At 36.7% G+C, this 27879-nt stretch overlaps 1 long non-coding RNA gene across 2 annotated transcripts in view; it reads left to right on the top strand.

Moving 5' to 3' along the window:
- The first annotated feature begins 3280 nt into the window (after positions 1–3280).
- Positions 3281–27879, top strand: part of LOC141479991 (uncharacterized) — a 489980-nt gene continuing 465381 nt past the window's right edge. For both annotated transcript variants that reach the window (XR_012464105.1, XR_012464104.1), the window contains exons 1-2: positions 3281–3687; positions 21859–22142. This is a non-coding gene — a long non-coding RNA (uncharacterized lncRNA). The remainder of the gene's footprint in view (positions 3688–21858; positions 22143–27879) is intronic.

Here is a 27879-nt window from a genome sequence, read left to right on the forward strand (position 1 = left end):
TATGTTTTTAGATAGTAAACGAATCCAACGAATCTCAATCAGCTTACTTTTTTTTTCTTTTTGCGGACGCCCATGACGTTTTAACCACCTTTTTAATTGTTCACAATTAAGAGCCTCAATTGAATTATAAGCAAGTGAAGCACCATCAATGGTTTTTTTCAATATTTTATTTGTTTGTAGAGATAATATTCCTTGCCCAGCCATTGTTGATTAAAACAGTACGAATGTTTAATTCGCCATTTCAATATGACAGCTACGCTTTCGTCTCATGATGAAAAGGCCTATTATCAGATGTTCCATGATGAACAGATTTCAACTAAGTAGAATACAGTATGGTCTGGAGCTCATAGTTTGGAAGCTGAAAATTATTTGAGTTGAAAACGACCCACCCTGAATGAAATTCTGGACAATCTGTTACCTTGGTTTCATAGGTGTTTTTGTGAAGTATACTTCAAAAAAGTCTTATTTTGCCTAGTTAAGTTTGAATTCTATATTCTCTTCATTTTGTATTTGTTTTATTCTACAATAACGATTACCTACCAGATGAAGTTACAATTGGTGTTTCTGTTTTTGTGAATTCTTGAGAAGCAATGGTTTATACGCTTCGAGAACGGATTGAAACAGTGAGTTTGTACTACCATGGAAATAGTGCTAGAGCTTCTGCCCGTATATTCAACGATTATCATCCAGGAAGAAATGTACGACACACTTACGTTTCGGTATCATTGAACAAATTTATGGAAACTAGATCTGTTACCAATAAAAATCATAACCGTAAAGTAGTTGTCAACGATGAAGCTATTTGTACTGCAGTTTTAGGGCACGTTGGACTAATGGAAAATTCGCAATCTCTTACTAAATTATTGCGAGAATCAGGAATCAGTCGTGCAAATGTTTTTAGGATCTTTCATAAGTACAAATTTCATTCATATACGATTAGACTAGTTCATGAATAGAACGAGGTTGATTTCGATAGACGTATCGAGTTTTGCGGAAGTCTCACTGAACGGATCAACTTGCATCTGAATTTCTTGTATAAAATTTGTTTTTCGGATTAATGTACGTTTAGTTTGAATGGAGAGGTGAATCGGCAAAATTATCGATTTCGCTGTGAGACGAATCCTTATTTATACCGTCAAGTTCATACCCAACGACCTCAAAAACTGAATGTTTGGGCAGGAATTTTAGGTGACAATATCATAGGACCTTTTTTAATTTATGATAATTTGACTAGTAATAAATATTTGGATATGTTGGAGGATCGAATAATACCGTGCATTAATAGGGGAATTGAGGATGATATAAATTTATTCGAAAAAGAAATAGTTTTTCAGCAGGTTGATGGACCTCCTCATTATGCAGCTTCAGTGCGACAATTTTTGGATGATCATTTTCCTGGTCGCTGGATTGGCAGAAGAGGTCCTACAGACCAAGGACTCCGGATCTCACTCCTGTAGATTTCTTTCTATGGGGTCATTTGAAGTCTAAAGTGTATGAGATAGAATCAAAAACATAAGAAGATTTGGGAGAGAATATCACGAGGCATTTTAAAGAAATAACTCTCAAGATTCTCAACCATGTGAGAGCGGTAATGGAAGCGTTTTTGAACATTTACTATAGAAAATTTCTTTCTTCTCGCTGTCCAGTCATCAGATTTTGATTCACGGATTATTAAAAAACATTTTTCTGATTCATTGCTTACATATTTGTCTCTATAACGAATATTTCAAAATTTGGCCTCCTGTATAATTGTTGACCTGTTTTTTTATTTTTCCTGCAAATCATTGTTCCAAAAGTTATTCAGGGTGGCTCGTTTTCAACTCAAATATTTATTTTACGATAATGTTGGTGTCATAATGTTTACGCGAAACAGCTGTATTCTAACATCTTTTCTGACGATGCGTTCATTGCATCATATGTGACCGACAGACCTAATCCAACTTCAGAAAAATTAAAACGAGGAAAAAGAGAAAAAAAATGAACCTAGAAAATTTGGTACTAAGAAAATGTCAACAGAACAAAATAAAAAAAAAACTAAGTTCTAAGGCACATGATGAGTCCAGTGATTCCAGTGCCAACAATGATTCCTCATTAACAAGCTTAGATAATGAAATTAATCGATTGGAATTGAAAAACAAGAAGATTACTTCACAGCAAGATAAAAATTACTGTATTGTGTGTGATGGAGATTATTCTAAAAGCAAAGAAGAATGGTACCAGTGGTAATTTGTAATGATTGGGCACATGCGTCTTGTGGCATTTAAGGTGCTACAAATGTCTCTCGCCAAAAAAATTTCAGTTAATCATTTCATAAGGAGATTGATTTTTTTTAAATTATAATTGTAATAAGATGCTCAAGAATATTGTAAGATTGTGATTTGAAACTGATAGATAACTGTCATTTTAATAGAAATAAGCAATGTTCAAGTTTGATTAGGTTTTTATAAGATTTAAATAGTTTATTAAGTGATTGTTATTGTTGAAAGAATGTTTTTTTGTAAAGAGGAGCCTTGTGGCATTACAAGGTTTCTAGTTAATTAATTGTTTCATGATGTAGACTGATTATTAAAAAAAATATACATTATATTGCTTAAGATTGTAGAAAGATTGTGATTTAAGACTGATAAATAACTGATTTTCACAGAAATAAGCAATTCTACAGTTTGATAAGATTTACATAACAGATGAGTAGTTTTCATCTGCTTGAAAACTGTTTTTTTTTGGTAAAGAGGAACCCGCCTCTTTAATACATGCCCAGCTCTTTCATGTTGCTTCAAAAGATCAGATTTCTTTTATTTAAAAAGTTGCCATATTACTAATTTCTGTCATTGTATCTCATTTCAATTTGATTGGGTAACCATGACTATTAAACTAATTATCTACAAAAAGCTATTTTATTCAATAAACATTACCTGACGTTAACTTTTTTTGATTTTTTTTTAACTGGCCCCTTCATACACACTCCCCCCCAATATTTATATTTAAATGACATCTAAAAAGTATAATTGCATTATCATAAAGGCAAACAGTCGTGTTGATCAGAGTAGTTATTGGCATTCGAATCAATAACTCTTTTGTGGGCGAAAAGGTTAATGAACTTTATTTCCCAAATAAAGAAGATATCGTTGTATAACATAATTTCACTCGGCTATAACGTCGTCGGTGGTGGCATCGTGCGCACCCCTTGAAGGTGCGCGCGCTCCGGTGGCGTCTACCTGTCGGCGGTGGCGGCGAGGGGAGGCAGTGAGGGGCGGCAGTCTGAGGCAAGCACCGGCTACGACAATACACTAGCCCAGGCGCCTCCACCGCGTTCAGATCTCACTCACATTGCTACAAACACCACCTACACTCACCTGAGTGCCCCACCCCCACTTGACCCACGACAGTTGTCGCCACAACTAGGCGGCATCGAAACAGAAACAGTCGAGCATCGATAGGCATCGGGATATCGCTGCTACGCGCTGCGAAAGCTCTTCAGTTGTTTTTACTCTCACCTCATCAGCTGTGTGCGTTTGCAATCGGAGGCGCGCGCGAGTGCATGTGACAGAACTTCTGTGAGTTCTTTAGGTGCACTTGGTGGTTGATTTGGTTTCTGGTGGACTTTGCGACGAAAGCTTGATTCTTCGTCCTTTTTCAGGATCGTATTTTCTACCGAAAGTTGTTCCGGTAGAATTTTAGAAAAGTAAGGTTAGTTTCGTATATGCCGTATGAAAGATCGCACGCTTTTGCTTGCCAATCTGCGTGTTGTGAACACACGAAACTGATATCAGTTGAGAAAACTCGATCAAAAATTCCAAGAACAGATATTGTTGCATAAAGTTTACACTCGTTTACACTTATTTATTTACCTAGGTTGAAATCCCAAGTCCTTATATTGTTAACACCTAATACTTTTGTCTGTGTGTCATCAAGATATCGAATTATTATGAAATGAACCACAATGAATCTGATGATCTCACACAGTGAAACTTATTGATACAAAACTAACTTAATACATGAAAAAGAGTCAAATTTTCAATGATTTTTTTCACACTAGGTGATACATTTCTGGATATTCCACTGATATATATATTGAAATTATGATCCGAACGAATTATCTTTATTTTTTGTCTTCAATATTTCATTTCAGCTGGTGAGTAATTTGCAATTAAAATGTTTTTACTTTCTAGGAGAATCGGAAAACATAATTTCATTGAAAAAAGTTCACCATTTTCAATAATCACACAGTAAATATTTCAGAGGATTCTCAGCTGATGAACCAAAATGAAAAAAGTGGATATCAACATTTCTGGGCCTCTTTCTTGAAATATTAGGTGCTATGAGTGACCAGCGTTTTCACCAAAAACTCAAAATTCATGAACATTCAACACAGGGGTTTTTATAACGAAAGTATGCTAGATACCTTTAGCACGCGTAAATCTATAGGAAGTTGGATATCGTGATGAAGTAAAAACTAGTATTATTATAATCTCATTTTTTTATAGTTGTCTTGATTTCACAAAATTTTGAATAGCATTGTCCCATAAGCTTGTTATATTTCTTGAAATTCACCTGAGACTGAAATGATTTTCTTCCATAAATCTAATTTACAGGGCCTCCCACTGAGACCTTTGTGTGTAACATTGTTTTTTTCACCAGGCTAAACTGGACTTAATCGGTCAACCACCCACCTTCCTATATACGTTAATAACTAATGTAGGAGGAATCTTCAATAATTACCGACACTAATTGATTGTGAAATTTGGGTCAACAGTATTGAAGTTCATAGTGATTTCATAAAACATTTGGTTAGACAAACGGAAATTACTTTTCGAACGTCTAGTCAAGCGAATTTTGAAACAGAATATTTCCGTATTGAAGTTCATAGTGATTTCATAAAACATTTGGTTAGACAAACGGAAATTACTTTTCGAACGTCTAGTCAAGCGAATTTTGAAACAGCTCAATATCAACAAGGCGTCTGGTCTTGATGAAGTGTCCGTCATCGTATTTAAAAAGTACGCAAACGAAATTGCACCAGTATTTTGCAGACTTTTCAAACTGTTTCACGAAAAAAGGGATTTTTTATTTCTGTTGTATGATTACTCACGTTCAGCCTGTTCCCAAAAAGAGAAAAAAAATCTTCCAAATAACTATAGACCAGTCGCTTTGCTACCAGTGATATCAAAAACCATGGAGAAAGCCATAAACCACCATATTCTTGAATATTTGGGAAGTTTCAACATCTTGAGCGATCATCAATATGGCTATCGGAAACAAAGATCAACAGACGACCTTCTGTCGTATGTCACCTATATTTGAAATATCGCAATCGAGGAACATGGAGAGTAGACAACTGTTGCGCTTAATATTTCTAAGGCCTTTGATCATGGGTGGCATGAGGGTTTGCTGGCCAAATTTCGATGCTAAAGCTTATCGGATCATGTTTGTGTGTGGCTCATCAGCTTTCTGAAAGAACATTCCCTGCGATGGTTATCTCTCGAATACTTTTACCAGCAACGCTGGTGTTCCCAGGGATCCTTATGTTTTCAAACCTTTTTTTATTGTATATCAACGACTCATTGGAAAAGAGACAAGAATCCAATATATTGCTTTGCTAACGACAGCACACTTATCTCTTTATTCCAGGACATCGGCTGGTGATGCACATCTTCACCGGCAACGGGAGGTTGCATATCTTACAGAGGATCTAGAAGTAATTTCGAATTAGGGTGGAAGTAACCAGGTTCAATTCAAAACCACAAAAACCCAGGCATCGGTTTTCTCCAAAAAGCTAAATGTCTCCGAACCGAATATAATAATGTCAGGTCAGACCATTCCGCTTTCCTGATCGATGAGTTTGTTGGGGGTTAAATGGACACCAATATGTCTTGGCATAATCACGTCGCGGGAATTGCAAAGGCTGCTTCTCATAAGCATGGAACACTGTTCCGAAACAGAAAACTGTACACACCTCAGCAATGTTTGATGCTTTATAAAGCTCAGATCAGATCTTCTTTGGAGTATTGTTCTCATGTATGGAGATTTGCCCCTAAGCATACCCTGAAGCTGCTGGAGTCCATCCAGAAAAGAGCCATCCGCCTAATTGGAGACGCGAACATCACTTGCAAAATTAATAGTCTGGAACATAGAAGAAAGGTTGGGGATTTGTCTTGTCTTCTATAGATTCTTTCATGGGAAGTGTTCAAGTGACTTGGTACATTTGATTGCACCAAGAGCGGTACATATCAGAAATATGCAATGGACTGTAGCTGCTCATCTTTCTGAGGTTAAATTCAGTACACCTCAGTGGTTAAAAAATCTTCCATTTGGAGGACTGCGTTCATATGGAATAAACTACCTGAGAACGTTTTTCCAAATGGATTTAATCTCCATCTTAAAAATTTCATGTAGTGCTTGCGTTTGGCAAAGTTCTTCAGATCCATCAATTTTATGTCATTTACTTTGTAGACATTGAAAAACTTCTTGACAGCTAAATTAGACCACAACATCGAGACCAATATGAATATAGGACAGGTATGTCGACGGAAACGCCTTCATGCCGGGTCATGGAAAAATCAGAATATGCTTACAAGAACAAAGACATGCTTATGCTTTTTAGATATTGAGGAAGCATTTGAATCAATCATACAGAAGTACAAAAAAAGCGCTCAACGATACCAGTAGGTGAATCTACTTAGAGAAAGATTGCTCCACTATGGAAAAAACAGTAATGGCACGGGTAGGAAGAAGCTGTTATCGGAGGTTCTGGTCTCCTCAGTTATGGAACCTTGTAATTATATCTTTTGGACCATGATAAATATAAAGTTATAGGCTAGTCAGAGACTCAGTCATCCTAATCCAGGTAAAATATACGTGACGTCATTTGAATAGATTATCATACAAATGACTTCATGCAAATTGCAAAAGTCATCATGTATTTTTCCATCTTCGATTGAAATGAAAATCATTTAACAATTCATAAATATATAGTTAACTAGAATTTGGGCTAAATCGGACCAAAAGTATTTTTAAAGTCATTTTTCCAACCAATATTTCAGACTCGGTTTCACATAATTTTTTGAATTATCATTTAGAAATATCATCTATTCATGATTGAAATTTATCAAATACTCCTATCGTGAAGCTCAAAATATATTAGTAAAAACCGCATCTAAATCGGTTGAATCGTTTTTGAGATTTGCGCTCACAAATGCTCAGACAAACAGACAGAACTTCCAAAAATTATGGTTTTGGGTTCTATTGTGTTAATAAGACCTACACGTACAGTTTTTCTTCGTTCAGAATTCGATAAGTTAGATTTCCACTATACATATTGATAGTGAGAGGAGGCATGCAGCAGACCCTAAATATTATAGCAATATTGACCAAGAAAGAATAGCTGAATATAATTCTATCGAAATCGACCACAGCACAGTATTCACCAAGAGGATCAAGTCTTAGGGATCAAGACTTCTAGAACTTCGTGGTAAAGAAATACATCAGTCGAGGTAGGTCAGATATCTGGGAATAATAATACTAGATTCCAGGCCGACCTGGAATCAACATGGAATCAACACCTATAGAAAGTAAAAAAATGATAGAAATAGCACTAAAGGAAATACATGGGTGCTGAAACCAGACATGATGAATTGACTCGCTCCATCATGTTGGTTAAACCCACAATATGTGTATCTATGGTATGGTGGCTGCAAATGAAACAAGGACGATCAACACTCCAAAACAAGAACTGCTCTCAAATACCAGAACTGTAACAAACTTCTTGATGCGCGTTTCACCAAGCAGGGTGCAAAGTGTTTGCTTGGCTACAATGGGTTCAATGAAAAGAACACAAGCAGCGGCATTAGACGCACTTCTGAATCTTCCCTTACAAGGGATTGAGTGAGAGGGAAATTTTGAAATATTTGGAGAAACGAACATTAAATATGTTCTCTGATTACATGACTGAAATACATTTTCAACACAAATTTGTCAGTTTCAGTCATGAATCGCGAAGAGAAAGAAAGAACAGTCGTCTCTGAGAACATTTTTGGCAGAAATACCTGGTATATAGACGGGTCGAAAACCGAACATGGAAAAGGAAGATGGAATTAACTGCGCGAAGAGAAATTAATATTTCATATATTTACTCGGAAAATACACATCAATCTTCCAGGTGGAAATCTTGTGATACACATAAAATTTGAGGCCTCCACGCAACGTGTGGAACAATATTTTTCTCAGACAGTCAGGCTGCACCTTTTAAAGTAACGTCCAGATGGGTCTAGGAATGCCGTGGAGAATTGAGGAAACTGTCGCAAAAAAAAAGATTGACCCTATACTGAGTTCCACAGACCACGAAAAAGCCTACAAATGTGCCAGACACGGATCATGAACCCTATGTATGAGGTTTGGGGTACCAAAATTTTTGGTGCGGAATTAGATCAGGAATTGGATGAGAAATATGAAGAGTACTGAAAAATTATGTCCGAAACCTTCATCAAGGGTCCGTTCGTTAAGAGAATCGAGCAAGTGCTTCAAGAAGACAGGGTTCGACTTAGAATGATCACAGGCTACTCACTGGACACTGTCCTTCGAAGGAAATCTAACCAATATAGGGCTATGCAATGAAGGGATGTCATATTTCATGCGAATGTGAGGCACTGGATTCCAGAAGAAAATGACAAAACATTCAAAATTAGGACAGGGACCAAGATTGTTGAAATGGGTGTCTTGAAAAGGATAAGAAAAATACATTTTTTTGCGGAAGCTGAGAATAAATTAAAGACAAATGGCTTTCGAATGGCAGAAAAAAGGCTTGAAACGTAGTCACTTGACGACTTGCCAATGAACAGTAACAACGGTCGTCTTGATTGATAATAATCGACACATTCCGAAGATGACTAACTATTTACTGTCTGTATTTCCTAAAGTTCTGATGAGGAACCAGACTAGATAAACAGGGATCTCCGACATGATGGATACTCCAAGAAGATGATGAAATCAACATTGACCAGAAGATTGCAGAGGATCAACAAAAAAGAGACGTCGTCTCAGTAATATCCTCTCTTCATGTAAAAGAACTATCGGGGAAGGACAGAAAATCATTTGAATACAAAGTTTGAGCATCTCTAGCTATATAATCAGCAATAATTTCACTAAGACTGAACCTTTGGAATGCGGTGAACCCTATATCTGTAAAACCTTGGGTGAAACTAGGAGGCCTTCGAAAGTCTAGATTAGCGAGGACAAGAAAAACTTCAAAAAGAAGACACCACGAATAGTTCTTAATCTACTTGAATATAATTCAAAACCAATACGATTACCCAAACTGTGTTCTATTTTCTTGTAAACTCAGATAAAATAAAAAATATTTGGGGTTGTCATTTAATGAAACAAAGGTAGGTAGGTAGGTCTAAAGTGAATGGGTCTATTCGACCCTCCACCGCAACCCATAAGGGTTTCTTGTGGCTCACACCTATTCACACTCGGTCAAATAAACACAACTTCTTAACGAAGCCGATTAGTTTGTATGGTGAGTGGCCTTTCAGGTCAGATGGTGAGAGTACGGATCTGCCGAACTCAAAGAACCTGATTCGGTCCCCGCGGGACAGGCACAGAGTATATGCTCTGCAGTTTCATCAATTTCCAGACAGAGGCGACACACACTGTCTTCCGACAATCCAAGTCTCTGCATGTGATGATTCAAATGACAGTGACCTATAAGAAGGCCTGCTAGACATTGAAGTTCATCCCTACTGTAGTCCAACAACTGTTTGGGATCAAGCTTCGAAGGGTGAATAAACGCCTTGGAGTGAGCCAATCCTGGAAGATTCTGCCAGAAGTCCATAACTCTTCTTGCCAAAGCCAATGACAGGTTCTGGTCCAATGAAGCCGCTGGCAGCACCCTCCTTTGCAAGAGAGTCAGCAGCTTCATTGCCTTCCAGGCCAGTATGGTCAGAAATCCAGATCAGAGACAATCTGTTTAGTTTTCCTATCGAGGAGAGTCTTTTTTGGCAGTTAGGTATCAATTTAGACGTTGCTGGGTGGGAGCCAACAGCTTCCAACGCCGCTTGACTGTCCGAGAATATTTTTGTTGATTTGTGAGTGATGTTGGATTTATCCAATCTCTCCGCACACAGTTCAATAGCGTAAATTTCCGCTTGAAATACAGTCGCATAAGTTCCTAAGCAGGTAGATAACTCTGTCCTGGGTCTGCGACTGAAAACACCTGCACCAGAACCGGTAGGTGTTTTTGATCCATCTGTGAACCAACAACTATCTGCTCTTAATATTTCCTTCTCCCGCGGGATCCAGTCCTCTCTACTCGGAAATAGTACTTTATAAGGCAGTTCGTAGTTGACAGTCGGAGGGATAAAGTCAGAGGTCATTTTCAGAATGCTGTGACTTCCAATGTCAACCAACAGTCTGTTGCACTTTGCATTGAATTGATTTGTGCAATTGGCAATGTGCACAAGTCTGTATGCAGTCCATCTAGCCTTTCTTTCCAGAAAAATGTGGAGAGGAGGTAGATCTAGAAGGATCTCCATGGCCGCTGATGGTGTGATACTGATGGCAACACTGATAGCCAGACAAACCTGTCTCTGTAAGCCAGCGAGCTTCGCTTGGGCCGTTTTTTGTAAAGCCTTTGGCCGCCAAGCAATTGCACCATACGTGATCATTGGTTTGACAATCATCACATAAATCCAATGGATTTGTTTGGGACCTGAAATCCAAGTTTTAACCCAAACCTTCGACATGTCCATAGAGACAGTCTGGCTTTTTGTAAAACTTTTTCCAAGTGAGCGTTCCAGGTGTCTTTTATCAAGGACAATGCCAAGATATTTCACCTTCGTTCCAAATGGAATGACCACACCATTGAGGGAAAGTGGCGTTAGATCTTCCTATTTCCTTCTCTTGGTGAAGGGGATTAACACAGTTTTGCTGGGGTTGACAGACATCTCCTCCCTCAGGCACTAACTATGAACAATGTCCAACGCGCTTTGGAGGATATTACAAGCTACCCTTCCCGACGTGGACCTTGCCAGGATGACAAAGTCATCTGCATTAGCTTGCAGATCAACTTTCCTTCTGTCGAGGGCATCGAGCAGACTATCCACCAGGAGCGACCACAGAAGGGGAGATAGTACCCCACCTTGAGGGCAGCCCCTGGTGATCCTGAACCTGAAAGCCTTGCCTTGAAGAGACGTAGTTGCAGTTCTGTTTACTAGCATGGCCTAGTTCCAGCCAGTTATGGTCGATTCTATATCCTTTCTAGCAAGAGACAATCCTATAGACTTAGGTAGTGCATTGTCAAATGCTCCTTCAATATCAAGAAATACAGCAACCGCAATCAAACTGAAATGGGTACAATAATTTCAAAGATGATCTCAGAAGGACATTCTGGCGTTTTTCAATACCGCCTTTGTTTAATTTTTCCAGCTTCACGAATAACAGAGATAATGCTTATTGACTAAATTCTAGAACAACCTGTATCTACACTGTGGAAATATTTCAGACAACATAATTGTGTTAGCTCGCTAATTAATGATCTGATGACTTATATGGATGATGAACAACAATATAACATATTCAAAATGGAAACGTCATCAAGATTCGCCAGAGAATAATGTGTTTTGTAATTCAATAAGGATTTGGGACTACCTCAAGCAGTGGAAATTTCATTTGTTCAGACATACTAAAAACTGAAGGAAGTATCTTATCTGAGACTTTGCAACTACCATTCATATCTGTGAAAATTTCAGTCCGAGCTAAGAACATAGATGTGGCGGTGAAGGCATCATGTTGGCAGAAAGTAATTGAATGGCACATGGGAAGTAATCAAAAAGAAGCTAAGAAACCTAATTTTTCAGTAGCTCTGAAGAAAACAAGACAATATATACATATAATGGATTCAGGGCTTGCGGCTTGATTCCTTGGAACAGTGTAGAAGTTAATGTCTGAGTAACACAAACAGCAAGAAGCAGAAATGGAAGAAAGCGATTAGAAAGAGAAGAAAAGTAAAGGATGGTCCTAGGAAAGAAAATAGAAAGAACAATATACCATTTGATGAAGAATAAGTGAATAATATGTGATGAGTCCTGAAACCCAGTAGAATATATCAAAGGTATTAAAGAAGGAGACCTCGTTCTGGCAGTTTTATGGGGGATTGGGTAAAGTGAATACCCCAAGTGTATATATCTGTGAAGTAATGTTTATAATTGGTTGAAGGACTACTACAAAATTTTATTTTAGGATTAGTAAAGGAACGAAATTTCACTATAAACCACAGAAACGTTGGATTCACACTAAGCATCCGAAGCTTTTAAAAATTTTTAGTATATACAGTCTCAGAACTGCTTGATAACCATAACTGGCACCCCTGTTCATTCAACTACATCCCCTTCCAGCTTATCTGCAAACTCCCTATGTACACACATTTTTATATTTCGAATGAATTATTAAGTTTTTATACTTGATAATGGGATGAAACTCAAAACCGGTCGTAAAAATAAACTAACTAGTGGAAATTAGACAAACGTGTTTTCATTCAATTCATTAAAGTGATCATGAATTTCCACAAAATAAACAAGTAATCGACCTTATGTGTCCTTACTGGTCACATAAAACAATTTTCTGAAGATTTCATAATTACTATGACAAAATTTTGATATGGCTAAAACCTAGACACCGCTAGGTTTTAGTCAAGTTAAAAAAATACACCTGCCAATCACTCAATGTGCAATTCTTGAATAATGATTTTTGCTTTTGCACCTCTAACTCAGTTAGCGGTGTTGTTGTAGGAGTAATTAACAATTAATTCACTGTATATTTCAAATAGTAAGTATATCAAATTCAATTCGTTATATTTTAGACGGTGATAATGAGAATCCGCTGAAGAGCTATTACATTTCCTTTACACTATACTGTGTCGCAAATTTTCAACGCAGAATTTGTTATGGTCATAAAATTTTCAATATCATCAATATTGAAAATTAAAGAGAGGTTTTAGCTACGAAAAATATTTTTCAAGTCGTTATAAAGTCAACGCATGTATATTATTACCATTTTTCCTTATCTAAACATAGATAACGTTAGTAATGAGGTTTGAATAAATGGAGAATACCCTTGGAAGGTGGAAAATTGTTTCGGTTGTGGAGACTTCTGAGATGCCTATACAGAAGGCAATTCTCCGGGACGAGAAAACTGGTTTTTCGAAAATTCACAAATGAAGTGCTCTATGAATTATTACCGTAAACATTTTTGCACCCATATTCATATATTCTGATGATACATTTTGAGCGCTGCGAATAAAAAACCAAGAAAAGAGTGTGGTGAACTAAACTATGGACCTGACCAGAACTCATAGATGAATATATGTTATGTTGAGAACTTTCTTTGAAACAAAATTTCAAAATATAATATAACATTGATAAAAGATGTATCTTCAATCTTCTTCTCGACTGGACGAACTACTAGGGGCAATTGAAGTCAAACAGGAAGATCAACTAATCAGTTTCGACGTGGAAAGCCTTTACACCAATGTTCCGGTAGAAAATGCACTCCAAATCATACAGAGGAAACTATCCGAAGATGGGGACCTGGAAGATAGAACGAATTTACCTATAGAAGTAATTATGGAATTACTAGGATGCTGTGTATGAAACTGTTATTTCCAACTGAAGGACGAATTCTGTAAACAAGATGAGGGACTGCTAATGGAATCACCACTTTCGCCAGTCACATATATATGGAGTGGTTTAAAACTCTGGCCATTGAAGAAGCCCACAAGAAACCTTGTGCCTGGTTGAGATACGTTGACGACACCTTCATAATATGGAACCATGGAAATACTGAACTAGACGCCTTCCTGAAACACATCAACAGCGTAAGACTTTCCATTACTTTCACAATGGAGAAGGAAGTCCAATGAATTGCCATTCTTAGACGTATTGGTGAAGAGGACCGACACTAAGTGAGAAACAACTGTATACCGAAAACCCACTCACACGGGACAGACTTTATTAGACCGTGCTTTCGGGTTCTGTAATACGAAAGAAGGTCTCGAGAAGGAACTAGACATCATCAAAAATGATCTTCAACGGAATGACTACTCTAAAGCGATGGTAGAAAAGACTTTGGCTTGAAGACAGCAGGAGCCTCGCAAGGAAGAGAAGTCGTCACAACAGTGTTTGCACTTTCCTACATCAGAGGATTATCGGAGAGGATAAGAAGAATTAGTTCCAAGTACAACATCAGAACCTGCTTCAGATCCGGTAACACTATCCGTAGCAGCCTCGCGAAAACCAGGCCACCAAACGCGAACTGCGATTCCAAGAATTGCATTTACCGGATACCCTGTGAGTGCGGAAATTCCTATATCTGTGAGACTAAGAGGCCATTGAATGTTCGCATTGTCGAGCACAAGAAACACACACAGCGAGGAGAAACCAGCAAATCAGGAATAGCAGAGCATGTTTGGACCCATCAACATAACATCGAGTGGTCCCAAGCTGAGATCATACAAAGAAGCCGCATACATGTTGTTCAACAATGTATTCTGCCAAGCTAGCGTAATGATACGCAATATATGGAAACCCATAATCAAGAGAAAAATTGCCAACTCCCGCCAGTCATCTCCTACTAAACCGGTGAAGCGGAAAATGGAAAGCGGAGATAAGCGAAAGTACTCCAATGACCCATAAATAGTAATCACCCGAAGACTAGTGTGGATACTAACAATCGAATCGTCGTGAAGTAACTTGGCTTTTATTTTTATATTTATTTTTTGTTTAATTGTCCTATATTTACTTGTATTTTATTTCATTATCATTCCATTTCAGGTTTTTTTTGCTTAATATAATTGTTATTTTCCTGTATTCATTTATAATTCTTCATTTCTTATTAGTTCTTTCAGGGATTTCATATTATCTTATATAATATCAGACAATGGATATCCGAACTAATAGAAATTCATCTGGACGAAAGATGTCGAATATAATGATGTCAAAGCGAAAGGTGCTTCACATCAAAAATCCGAAGTGTACAACTTCTACCAGAAATTTCTTGCAAATACATTGTGAATTGCAGTAATGATATAATAGGAACATGATTAATATCGAATTCAATAACATTAATTATCGATGTCAATTATTAAAACTTTTAATAACTGAACCTACACTTCCTAAACCGAAGTTCTTTTAGTTCTTGTTACCATTAAACAGGGTTGAAGCAGAAATAAAACATTCGATTTATAATGAATCAAACCCTGAATAAGTTGATGTACCTATTCATAACTATCGAAAAACTAACCAGTTACGATGTCAGTATTCAGATACTGAATGTTACAAAAGCGAAATTGGGTATTCATAATTTGGTATTAACCGTACTTTCATCAAATGAAATGTTTTTGTCGAAGCCACTAAATGATATCCGCTTTTCACCATGAATTAGTTGGTTGGAAGAAAAGTAGATCTGCAAGCTTATGCAGATGACCTTGTCATCTTCGGAAGGACCACGTCGTGAATGGTAGCTTGTAATATCCTCCAAAGCACGATGGACTTTGTTTACAGTTGGTGCTTGAGGGAACAGATGTCTGTCAACCCAGCAAAACTGTGATAATCCCCTTAACCAGGAGGAGAAAATTGGACGATCTCACGCCACTTTCCTTCAATGATGATGTTATTCCATTTGAAACGGAGGTGAAATATCTTCGCATTGTCCTTGATAAAAAAGTCACCTGGAACGCTCACTTGGAAAAAGTTTTACACAAAGCCAAACTGTCCCTCTGGACATGTCGAAGGATTTGTGGTGAAACTTGGAGTTCAGGTCCCAAACAAATCCATTGGATTTATGTGATGACTGTCAGACCAATGATTACTTATAGTGTAGTTGCCTGATGGCCGAAGGCTTTACAGAAAACGGCCCAGGCGAAACTCTCTGGCTTACAGAGACAGGCTTGTCAGTCATCAGTATTACATCGTCAGAGACCATGGAGATCCTTCTAGATCTACACCCTCTCCACATTTTTCTGGAGAAAAAAGCTAGATGGACTTCATATAGACTTGTGCACCTTGACAATTGCACAAATCAAGACTGCAGAAGACTGTTGGTTAACACTGAGAGTCACAGTATTCTGGAAATGACCTCTGACTTTATGCCTCAACTACGAACTTCGGTATGAAATATTGTCCTTATGGAATATTTCCTCCTCCCGGATCCTCCAGGAGAAAGAAATATCAAGAGCTGATAGTTGTTGGTTTATAGATGAATCAAAAACACCTCCTGGTTCTGGTGCAGGTGTTTTCAGTCGCAGACCCAGTCGCAGACAGAGATATCAACCTGCCTAGGAACCTATGCGACTGTATTTCAAGCGAAAATTTACGCTAGTGAATTGTGTGCGGAGAGATTGGAAGAATCCAACCTCATACACAAGTCAATAAAATATTTTCGGACAAGTCAAGCGGCCTTGGAAACTTTTGGCTCCTACCGAGCAACGTCTAAATTTGTAGTAAATTTCCAAAAACCACTCCCCTCGATAGGAAGATTCAACAGGTTGGCTCTGGTCTGGATTCCTGGCCATACTCGCCTGTAAGGTAATGAGGCTGCTAACTCTATTGCAAAGGAAGGTGCTGCAAGCAGCTTCATCGGACCAGAACCTGTCATTAGCATCGCTTTAGTCTTTGCCAAACAAAGATTAAACACCTGGATAGCAAGAAGATTTTTGGACTTCTGGCAGAATCATCCAGGATTGGCTCACTCCAAGGCTTGATACCAAACAGCTGTTGGACTGCAGTAGGGATGAACTACAATGTCTAACAGGCCTTCAGGTCACCGTCATTTGAATCATCATATGCAGATACTCGGGCTGTAGGCAGACAGTGTGCGTCGCCTCTGTTTGGAAAGTGATTAAACAGCAGAGCACATACTTTGTGCTTGCTCCGCTGGGGACCGAATCAGGTTTTTAGAGTTTGGCAGAGCCGTACTCTTACCATCTGATCTGAAAGACCACTCACCATTCAAAATAATGGGCTTCGTTAAGAAGATGGGTTTATTTGGTCGACTATGAATATGTGTGAGCCATAATAAATCCTTGCGGGTTGCGGTGGAGGGTCGAATAGACCCACACACTTCGGACCTAACTAAACAGTTAATGTGTAATTTCAAAATTTGAAATTGACGCAACGCGCAATTATGGAAATAACCAATTTATACCATTTTGTCATTTCACGTTGAACTTATATCAATAATTCATATTTTAGATTTCATTATAGTAGGTGGTTCATAGTTATATAGGAAATTATTCTTTGACACCTACAAAAAATATCCATATTCTACGTATCAAATTAAAATTCCGGATCAAGAATAGGAAAAAATCATTTTTGATATAATTCTCATTTTTATAATTGATCATCAGATGAACTCACACTCCAGTTTTCAAATCGAGTGTGAATGAATTATTCTAATGCAGAAATGAAATAGCAAGTCAGGTGTAACTTATACTTTAATTACATCCTTTCTAACAACAACTGCAGTATTATCCACATTCCATTGTACAATTAAACCGATCAGTGAATTCACATGACTGCATGCATTCTGCGTAACGTTCTATATAGTTTGCCAAGAATTGTCTCGAAAATTTATCTTGATTATCTTGAATTTATTGGCGAAATTAGTATGGAGACACAGACCACGTTACATTTATTTAGTTGAGAACAATTTGCTCAAATGAAATGTAGTTTTGGAATTTCTGATTTGAGAAGAAAAAATTACATTACAAACATATAGTGGGTTCAAAATGATTGTTTGAACTTTCATATACAATTGAATCTCTACGGGAAAAAAACTGATTCTGAGAATAATAATATTGTAACAAAGTATTGAATTAACAGTATCAAACAAATTTTTTTTCTAACACTATTTCACTAATCACAAACTGATTTACACTTAGCAACTGACGCTCAATTTATTTCCACTATTTGAATTTCTTGTTTAGCCGCTCGATTCACTTTCTGAGCTGCCCTCTTGGGTCGGGAAGACGTGCTTATATCGTTAACGGTCCTTTCTAGAAATCTGTAGTTGGTTCGGTCCTAGAATTTTACGGGCGATTCCCGACATATCGGTCAGAGAAAGCTTCAGCTTCGTTGTAATATTTAATTTATCGGCATAACCGAACGTATTAATATATGAGTTTTTTTGTCTAGCTGATGAAGTCTAAACATACGAACCCTCTATGAATTTGATTCCTTCCTGACGTAGAAGATATCAATTTCTCTGAAACTTATTCTCATACGGTTTTTTTTGGACATATACAGTCGACTCAGGATAATTCGAAACTCTATAATGCGACGTCTTCATCTGTTAACTTCGGTAAGTCGAAAAAAGGCTGTGTATTTTGATAGGCTCAATAACCCGAAACCTTTTTGTAACAGTAGAGGGATGGAACGTTCTATAATTCGAACCACGCCACTTCCACTGTTTATTATTCGAATTCCACAAATTGCACGTATGGTTTACCTCCTTTACAGGTTAACTATGCAATACTCTTCATTTATCACGATTAGTGCAAGGCAGAAGAAAGTTTCCCTTATTGTGTCCGACAAAAAAATTCTCGCGGTCGTCGAAAATCGTTCGAAAAAGAAAGATATCGCAAAATCTTCCAATATTCTTTCATCAGTGTTGTCTACAATTCTGAAGAATAAGAAAACATTGGACAAACGAGGAATTACCTATTCTTGTGCATTCGTTAATTAAGTGGCTCTTACAATGTAGACCACAAAACTTACCTATTGGAGGTGCTCTCCTCAAAGCAAAAGACCACGTGTCGATATTGGAAATCATAGGATTGCAAGTGATAAATTTCAAAAATCGACATGATAATGAATGAAAAAAATGTGCAAGTCTGGATGCAAACGTATGTGACGAATGGAAAGATATAATATGCGCAGGCAGCATTTTAGAGAATTCCAGTGTTACGATCTTCTTTCGGGTTTGAAGACCGTCGGGGTTTAGAACTGTATCCTAAAGTTTTGCCAGCATGAGTGGATGACTTCTTCAGAGGTCTATTCATCGTGATGGTTCACCGATGACTGGTCATCGATGACTGGTCAGGTTCAACAACCTGACGGGTGCATTTCCCATTTTGATAGTTGGAAAAAATGGTAGTAGTCAACATATTTTGGTCTCAGGTTCATATAATTTTTACAAATATTATTCAAATTTCCAGAAACAATAAATGAGCTTTCGGTTTCAGTTTTTGTGTCCGGTACTTTGATGTATAGTTCTCGGCCCATATCTTGAATATGATCTATTTGCATATCTTTCAGTAATTTTTTTGGCATTCTCCAGTGATATCAGTAATAAACATAATTGATATTCACTTTGTAAGTGAATAAATAAATTTGAAGAGTTTTAAATAATATAATAATGCCAAATACAAATGCGAACAGGTATTTTCTGGTCTGTAAAATATTTTCAAATTCTTGTATTGGCTGTTATAGTTAGTAGAATTAAAGGAAGTAGGCTTTGCTTTAGATGTGTCTGGCAAATGAAATATGATTGGCTGTTGGCTGGTGTGGTTGAATAATTCAGTTTTAACCTTTATGTTCTGTCTTAGTATTTCAAAAATTGTTGCAAAAATTTCATAAAAAATTAATAGAAGGAAAAAGCGGAGTTATGTTACTTTCGAGAAGGTTTCTCTGGCCATCAGTGGTGTCATCAGTACCACATCGTCAGCGGCTATGAAGATCCTTCTAGATCTATCTTCTCCCCACATTTTCTGGAGAGAGAGACTAGATGGACTACATATAGACTTGTGCACATTGCCAATTTCATGACTCAATTTAATGCAGAGGGCAACAGACTGATGGTTGACTGGAAATCACAGCATTCTGGAAGTAACCTCTGACTTTATGCCCCCAACTGTCAACTATGAACTGCCTTATAAGATATTGTTCCCGAGTAGAGAAGACTGGATCATCCGGGAGAAGGAAATATTCAGAGCAGATAGTTGTTGGTTTACAGATGGATCAAAAACACCTTCCGGTTCTTGGCTCTTGGCTCTTGGCTCCTACCGAGCAACGTCTAAATTGGTAGTAAATTGCCAAAAATGACTCTTCTCGATAGGAAGACTTAACAGACTGTTTCTGGTCTAGATTCCTGGCCATACTGGCCTAGAAGGCAATGAAACTGCTGACTCCCTTGCAAAGGAGGGTGCTGCAAGCAGCTCCATCGGACCAGAACCTGTCATTGGCATCGCTTTAGGCTTTGCCAAACAAAGATTGAACACCTGGATGGTAAGGAGATTTGTGGACTTCTGGCAGAATGTTCCAGGATTGGCTCACTCCAAGACATTTATTCACCCTTCGAAGCTTGATACCAAACAGTTGTTGGATACATGGATATAACTAGATTAATTACCAACCCACAAACTGGTAAACAATAAATTCACTGAAAATATTTTTTTTGGGAACAAAACACAGGCACTACAGAAAAATCCTCGAGGCGCTCTAAGAGCGATGCCTGTGCAAAAATTGTGATTCACATTGGATTTGAATCGCTGGAGATTAAATCTATTTGGAAAAAAACGTTCTCAGGAAGTTTATTGTACATAAACGCAGTTCTCCAAATGAAAGAATTCTCAAACAGTGAAGTTCGAGGTGTACCGAGTTGAATCTCAAAACGATGAGTAGCGACAGACCGTCGCATATTTCTGATATGTACCGCTCTTGGTAGAATCAAATGTGCCAAGTCACTTGAACACTTCCCGTGAAAGTGGACGGCATAATTTAGAATCCACGTGTATTCTAAATGATACATTACCTGCTGTCAAACGCGTAATGATCAGTTTAAAATGGAGGGAGTAGAAAAATATTTGAAATGAGCCTGATGATTGAAAATCAACACAAAATTAGTTTGTTGATTACTTTTTCATGGCAGAAACCGTATATATGAAACGTATTATTCTTGTCGAAGTTACACTGATCCATTTTAAAATTCACAAAGGAAAGTGGAAGATTTATGTATCATACACCATTGTATTTTGTGTCTTATCTTGTATTTTGATGACAAATAATCGATTTATAAATAAAATAAAAAGAAATGAAAACATGAAATATAATGATGAGGATATAAAAAGCGTCAGAAAATTTCTTCTTATTTTTTTCATTTTCCGTTTGAGTTTGCATGTTTGCATCATTTGTCTTATTATGTTTATTCTTCTATTTATGTTTGCATATAATTGTTCCACTTTATAGCTGTAGATAAAACAATTTTCAGCTAAAATCAATTTCACAATATTGCCTATCTAAATTTATTTTTGCATTGTGTCCTTTTGTAGTAATCAGTAAACCCAACAATATTATTTTAACAAGCTATATAGTATGCTCTTTGGTATAGGTCCGTCATCGTTATTCATAATATTATTGTGTTTACTAATTTCTACACTCTCATAGGCATCTAGTTGCCTATTTTTGTTAACTTGTCTAACTAATCTTAATGAACTGAAGTCTATGGATTGGTTTTGTTGCAAAATATGATGGGCGACTGCTGATTTTTCAGGTCTTCCATATTTTAAGTGTGCTATGTGTTTTTTATATCTTACTTCAATAGATCTTTTTGTCCGTCCAATATTTTGCATCGCAGTCCTTACATTCAATTTCGTAAATTCCAGACTATTCCGAATGCTCGACTTTGTCTTTTGAACTTCCCAAAAGGCTCTGTAGAGTATGACGTGTTTTAAAAACCACCTTCATACCTATTTCCTTGAAAATCTTTCCAAACTTTTTCGTATATTGGTGATATGGAACTGAAATGTGTTTATCAATATGTTTATTGTTCAGAAAATAAGAATGTGTTACTGTTTTGACTAATTTTTTCCAGTTACCGAAACCACGACCGAGTACCACCCAGCAACGTGAATCGTGGAGTCGGTGTTCACCACCACCAAAAGAGGTAGGCACCCTCTGGGAGACAACTCGTCCCCTCCACTTGCCGCTACACCTCCACCGTCATTGAAAAAGGCCAAGTACGACGTCTCTGGGTTCGCTCGGACTGCCGCTGTTAGTCCAGCCACCGCCTTCCCTAATCAGGATATGGAAGCACCTCTTGGTGTCACGCTCAGCCAAAGCATGGATTCAGTCAATACCAACAACGGAGAGGAAGAGGTGAGTGGAAAATATTCTTATGATAGTTTTATCACGTGTTCCTATTCGCCGAACCCTGAAAAATTTCCTTTTTTTTCCTATGTTGCCATAGCAAATTTAATTGGATGTTTTCATCAGTTATTCATAATATATATATATATATATATATATATATATATATATATATATATATTTATAATTTCAGGATATGCAGTCAATAAGGGGATGGTAAAATAAGTGAACTCTTTTTTCTGTTCTAGTTTTCGAGTCTTTATTGGCTCTTCATCATGAACTCCACAATGAATTGATTGATTTTAATATTTATTTAACAAATTGTGAAATGTGTGACACTTACGAAAGTGAGGTTAGTAATCCCTTTCACTTGCTGCGATTTTTGAACATAACATTTCCCACATTGACAGTGGTCAAAAAAATCGCTCGATCGAGGTCGATCGCTTCAAAAACACTTCACTAACTTTCTTCAAAAGCTCTTGATAATAAAATTACTTTTTCAATCCTTTTCTGTCAGTCTTCTTTGGTAATATTGGATGCTTCTTCTTTAATTAGCTCTATTACCTTATCAAATTTTGGAAAATTATATTTACGCCTTATGCTTTGTTTTGAATTTCTCTGAATCAACTCGATGGGATTGAAAACACAAAAATAGAGGAGAACTCTCAGTATGGTGTGTTCATACTTTTCAGCAATACTCTCAAGGCTATATACTTTTTCAAATGTTTTTGTCTGTAAAACTTCAAGTAGTTGGTGTTTGGTATAGGAATCTTCAAAATACAAATCATTTTTTAAAATACTTTGTATTTCTTCTTTTCCCGATTTTTTATTCGGTACTTTGATGAGCTGTCGCGAATGATAGGAAGCGTTGTCAAGAACTATTACACTATTCGCATCCAAATTTGGGATCAATGTGTTTTCAAACCATTCCTCCAAAATATTAGCTTCTATGTTCTTATGATAGTCAACATTACAGTCCTCAAGTTTTTTCCACATAATTTCAGAAAATTCGGAACCCATCTTTCACTTCCTCCAATACACAATGATTAGTCGTGATCCTTTGTTTGCAGGCATGTTAGGCGTACACATTCTCGAACCATAAATCCACCCTTTCGTAACTGTGTCGTGAGTGTCATACCAAGTTTCGTCCATATAGACAATTTTCCGTTGTTCTTGTCTATATTCAGTTATTTGTTCTAAGTATTTGTTACGCAATTTCACTATTCTTCTGCTTTCTGTAACTGCTTGACGTTTGTTTATTAATTCAAATCCTAGTTCTGAAGAGTTTTGTCACAGCAGCTCACGTTATGGCCGGAAGAATTCAATTTCTTCCTTATAATTTCTGTTGTAGTAATGTCATTGCTTTTGTAACGGTCGTATATTGTTTTTTCAACAATTCTGTCAGATGAATATATAAAGGTTTCGGTAATTCTGTGTCACATCGCGTCTTGCGTTCGTAAGGTTTGGTTTTGACTGTTTTACGTTCAGTTAAGACAGGAATTTCGGTCAAATATGATGTTGCTTGTAATGGTTTGTTTCCCTCGAAACCAAACTTAAGATGTAGATTCTTATATACATTGAAATATACTCTCTGTGTTTCAAATGCATCCGAATCTTATTCACTGGAAAAAGTCTGCGTTGTTATCACACTCGTTATAACTATTTGTACTCATCTAAGGATGCCACATTTCAACAGATAACAACAATTTTGTGTAATTATAACTGCTCAATATCGAATTTCAACACTCAAATCGCGATCAGTTCCTGAACTGAACACAACGGCGATAACCTTCCCCGGTTTCTATTCGTTACCATAACATGACTTCAAATTTAATTTTATGACTCTTCAGCCAATCATAAAACTCGTTTAGTAAAAATTATCCAATACGAACCGCCAATTCTTCAGTCCACGTGGACTAATTCGTTGCCGGCTCATTTCTATGTAATGGTTTTTGGCCTTTGAGAGTGCCGCACAATATCGTTTACTTCGACTATACTCAATTTCAGTTATATTAGTTTCTACACTCATAGTTCAAACTATTCGCTATAGATTTTCAAATACAACGTCTTTATCTACTCGTTATTAGCCAGAATAAAAAAAGTTATACAGTGTCTGCGATTTGGTTTCTATCTCCTGAATCGTCACAGAAACGCCGTCTTTTCAATCTAGAGAACAGAAAAACCCTGGTTCAGGCATGATTACGGTGTTGTTTTTGTCCAAAAAATTATGAACAAGCAATGACGAGTGAGCAGATGCATTATGGCATCTTGAACAAATATCTGGATCGCCGTTGACGTCATTCAAGAACTCCTGAGCGATGCTCATGCGATGTTTTTTTTGGTCAAAATTCAGCAATTTTCGGAACTGACTTTGCCACACGCTTCGTGCCCAAAATTCCCAAAAAATTGCATGGCATGAGCCAACCTATATACCGGCATCATCAGCAACTTCTCTAATAGTGATTCGACGATTCTCCATAACAATTTTTTTCACTTTCTCAACATTTCCATCGGTTCTTGATACGCCGTGATGTCCAAGGCGAGCCTCGTCATTCAAATCTTCTCGACCTTGTACCGCTTGTAAAAATTTTTCCGACTCAGAGAACAATCACCGTATGCCACTGTCCACATTTCAAGTGTTTTGAGCACTCAGTTCATTTTTTACACAAAATTTGATGCATTCACCTCATTTTTTGAATAGTCAACGTACATACTGCAGTGTATATCGCAGAAGGAGGGAAATTTATATTTTATGAACTATTACTTTACAGTATCCATGCCAAATTCAGTTTATTATCACAACTGAAGGTATAACAAGTAGAGGAAACAGAGAATCTGTTGAAATGTAATGAAAGGCAAACTGAAAAGTTCACACCTGAAGGCTTTTGTGTGATAAATCATTAAAGAGACATTAGTCAGTAACTAATAATCATACATTATGAATTGAATAATCGAAAATAAAGTTCCTTTACTCACCTTTCTTGGGTTGTTTACTCTTCGGAAAATAGTCATTTTACTTCACTGGCGATAGTATATTTCCTTTGGAAAACGCCAACAGAATGAAATGTCTAGATGTCATATCTACATGAATACACATATACAGAATTTTTTCTGGAAATTCCATTCAGATTCATATTCCCATTTTCAATCTCTCGCATATGCAATGACAACCAGTTACTATTTCCATAGAGTTAGTTGAAATGAATTTGTTACCTTTTTGATTTTTTTCATTTTATCGTGAGGTTCCAAGGTGACAATTGTTGTTTCACTCTGTTTCATTGCGTTATCACCACCTGATTTCATGATATATTCTGCTATGAGCGATCGCTAAGTACAGAAATTTCATTTTTTCCATTTATAGGCAAAACGACAAATAAGTGACTACCTGTCTTCAGTGTTTTCATATCATGCACTCGAGATGAGTGACTTTGACTTTCTCTAGGACAAAACACAAGCACTACAGGAAAATCCTTAAGGCGCTCCTAGAGCGGTATTTGTGCGTTTGGAAAAACGTTCTCAGGAAGTTTATTCCACATAAATGCCGTTCTCCAAATGAAAGAGTTCTTAAACAGTGAAGTTTGAGGTGTACTGAGCCTGTCAAATGATTCTTGAAAAACATGTTAATCAGGGTGTTTCGTAATAACAGCTAATACTTCTAGATGTCCATTTTGGTAAAATACGTTTGATAAACGTATTTTATCACCTATAGGGTGCTAACATTTTGGAAAAGAATCTTTCATGATAACTTTGGTATGACTCTAGAGTAAAGTAGTAGTCTATTACTTTTATCTTAACAATGATTCGGTTCATGTTCTACACCTATGCCACTGGTAGAAATTTGTTTCACAGCAGAAACTATGTTTACTAAAATATCTATGGCCATATCAGTTACTATAACAATTTAAAAAATGGAACTGTGATTGAAAAGGTAAGATCTTTAGGGCATTTGTTCATTGTTCATATACAGTTTTTTTTCTCCAAAATAATTTTCTTCAATATAAGCATGTTATTACAACACACCCTGTATACAATCTGGTTTTCGGTATAAACGCGAATTGAAAATTTTGTGTTTGTTATTCTTTCCGAAAGAAAGTTATCTAGCGCTTACCACACAAAACACTTTTTACTGATAACATAATGTACCATTATTTGAAATAAATTAAAATGTTTTTTAATTTTTTTTCCTAGTTTAGTCGTGACGAATACAATTCGTGATAATTCTTTCCCGCAATAATTTAGAAATTATTACATTGCCAACTAACAATTTTTCTCATTATAGTAATTCAAATGTCCATAACGAGGTTTTAATCATAATGTAATTCGTGAAACTGCTTAGCAATGGACTTTGAATTTTGATGTATTGAAATGAAAATGTTATTAGTAAAATTTATATTTTGATTGAATACTGTAACTATCCTTCAAAAAAAGTTCTTCGTACAATAATATTTGCCCATCGTTTTCTTCAGTCAACAACTTGTTTTTTTGGTTCTTCAACAAAAGTTCTCAACATTCAAGATTCCATGAATTCGAGCCAGAGCATTTCTGGGAATTCATTCACATTACTAAAGGCCGTATTCTGATAAGAGTATCCGTATATTTTTTAAATTCTGATTGTCAACCTAGCGCTACCGGGAAGAAAATGTGATATTTCAGAGAAGCTGAGCTCCTGCTGATTATGCATGTACGGTTAGTTTTTGTATAAAACGTTTCTTGATAGATTGAAGGAGGGGTGCCGTTGTTCAGAAAATTCGTGGAACCGCATTACTATTGATTTCCAACAAATAACACCTAAATTTTTTTACATTATCCGGGAACACTCTGAACATTTGCTATCAAGTGAACATGATTTGAAAATTAATCCTAATAAAACAATGATGATGCACTTTGGATCGCAGAAGAATCGTAAATTTGCAGAAAACCATTTCTGTTTAGAACTAGGTCATACTATCTTGACTCCTGTCAATACAGCTAAAAACTTAGGGGTCATGCTTGACACTCATCTTAGATTCACTAATCATGTTAAAAATTTAATGAAAAAAGCTTATATGTCATTGAAACTGTTATACTGTAATCGTTTTATTTTGAGCCAACCTCTAAAAAAAATGCTCTGTGATAGTTTGGTGCTAAGCCATTTCAACTACTGTGACTTCATATATGGGCCATACTTATATGATTCAGATAAAAAAAGAATACAAAAAGTGCAAAATTCTTGTTGCCGCCTAATTTATGGACTTCGTAAGTATGATTCAATTTCTGAAGCTTTTAAAAACTCCCGCTGGCTCAATATGAAAAATCGTATGATTCATCATTTTGGTTGTTTTGTCCATAAATTGATCACCCTTTCCCATTCTCCTCTTTTAATACAAAAACTAATTCTGCGTGAAAATATTCACTCAAGAAACATTAGACATAAAAACAAATTAACTATCCCACAACATCGCACTGCACAGTTTCAGAGATCATTTCTTTTTGGTGCTGTAAAACTCTATAATTCATTGCCAGAGCAATTGAAGAGATTCAATATCAGGAAATTCAAATACAAATATAAAAATTATATCTATGATAGTCAGTAATATCAACTTTTGCTTTTTAGACAACAGATCAATTAAATTAAATTATTTATCAAGTATCTTCAGAAGGTAATCACAAATTATTATTTTATGTTTGCGTGCATTATGGTGTGGTGCTTGTTGGTTGAGTTAGAGTAGCTTTGAGCTAGACTTCGCCAAGGAGTACCAGAATCTCC

The sequence above is a fragment of the Leptinotarsa decemlineata genome, unplaced genomic scaffold, assembly GCF_025532065.1.
Source record: "Leptinotarsa decemlineata unplaced genomic scaffold, Ldec_3_MD MMD2_P_RNA_scaffold_5, whole genome shotgun sequence".
NCBI lineage: Eukaryota > Metazoa > Arthropoda > Insecta > Coleoptera > Chrysomelidae > Leptinotarsa > Leptinotarsa decemlineata.